Source organism: Vitis riparia, chromosome 11 (genome assembly GCF_004353265.1).
Source record: "Vitis riparia cultivar Riparia Gloire de Montpellier isolate 1030 chromosome 11, EGFV_Vit.rip_1.0, whole genome shotgun sequence".
NCBI classification, from domain to species: domain Eukaryota; kingdom Viridiplantae; phylum Streptophyta; class Magnoliopsida; order Vitales; family Vitaceae; genus Vitis; species Vitis riparia.
Window position 1 is genome coordinate 8,632,343 of NC_048441.1, and position 1,301 is coordinate 8,633,643.

The 1,301-nt window shown below is 40.1% G+C and overlaps 1 long non-coding RNA gene across 1 annotated transcript; it reads left to right on the top strand.

Annotated features, from left to right (window-relative positions):
- The first annotated feature begins 396 nt into the window (after nt 1-396).
- Nucleotides 397-962, top strand: LOC117925632. Its single transcript, XR_004653000.1, has 2 exons — nt 397-440; nt 588-962. It is a non-coding gene; the product is annotated as an uncharacterized LOC117925632 (long non-coding RNA).
- Nucleotides 963-1,301: the final 339 nt, after the last annotated feature.

Consider the following 1,301-nt stretch of genomic DNA (forward strand, 5'->3'; position numbering starts at 1 on the left):
TTATTTAAAACAATTCTTGATAAATAGAAGCACTTAATAGGGGCTCAGAACCAAGTTTGGTTTGATGTTAGGCATGGGAAGTGTCATTCAAAGGATCATTTTTAGGTCTTCTTTAGCGTGGCAGTAGCCAGAGAAGTGGGGTTAATTTTTTTGTGGTTCAGATGGAGGGAGAGGTCATTGAAACCTAAGGTTTCTTGCAAGGTTCTGTTGCTAGGAGCTTAAGCTGATTATAGATTTCGTATCAAGCATTTTAGCAAAAGATGTTGGGGTGGATAAGGAGGACAAGTAGGTCTGGAAGGCTTTAAAAAAGGCATCCTCATCATTGGTTCTGGAAGTACCACTCACAATCTGAGGGCCCTCAATCCCAATAGTGAATTGGTTGTGCCTTGGGCATATGATCAGTTTGATACCTGGTTGAAAGAAGCTCTCCTTGATGGAAGGTAATCATTCAATTACTATATATATACGCTATTCTTTGCCATAAAATCAAGCAACATAAAATGGAGTTGCTCCTATGCATTGAAGCAGCGGCAGTCATTTGTTTTGTTTCATTTTCTGACATTTATATTTACATGTTCGTGTTTAAGATATGAAGACATAAATCACTATGAAGAGAAGGCACCGCATGCCAGAGAGGCCCACCCATGGCCAGAACACTTCTATCCATTGCATGTAGCCATGGGTGCTGCTGGCGAAAATGCAAAAGCCAAACTCATCCATCATAGCTGGAGCCTCGGTACTCTCTCTTATGCCTCTTACCAGTTCACAACAACAGCCACCTGAAATTTCCATCATCAAATCTTGCTGTTCTTCGGTCCTTCCTTTGTGAATAAGTACCGAGACTGTTACTTACATATTAATTCATCCCTGCTTGTATGATTAATATATAGTAACCATTATAAGATTGAAACATGTTATTGGAATTGTCATTGTTATAAGTTGGTATTTACGTTTGATGTTCATTCAACCTCATTGAGAAAAATCAGTTTTCTTAGCTTTTTTTTTTTTGCTTTCATCAACACTTAACCAAACATGACCTAGGTAAATGTACGAGTGGCCCCAAGAATTGACCTAGTTGGCTTCTTGTTTCATGGAAAGGACCTCATGGAATGTGGGGGGAGGGAGGCGGGATTGGGTGGGTGTGTGGGAAGCCATGTGGGAGAAGAGCCTTACCATGGACCGGTTGATGAGAATGAGGATAATCCTTGTGAATTGGTCTTGCATGTACAAACAACAGATAAAATCAACAAAGGCTCAATTTGAAGTATTGCAGTCAATGGGATTCCATATCAAAGAACAGC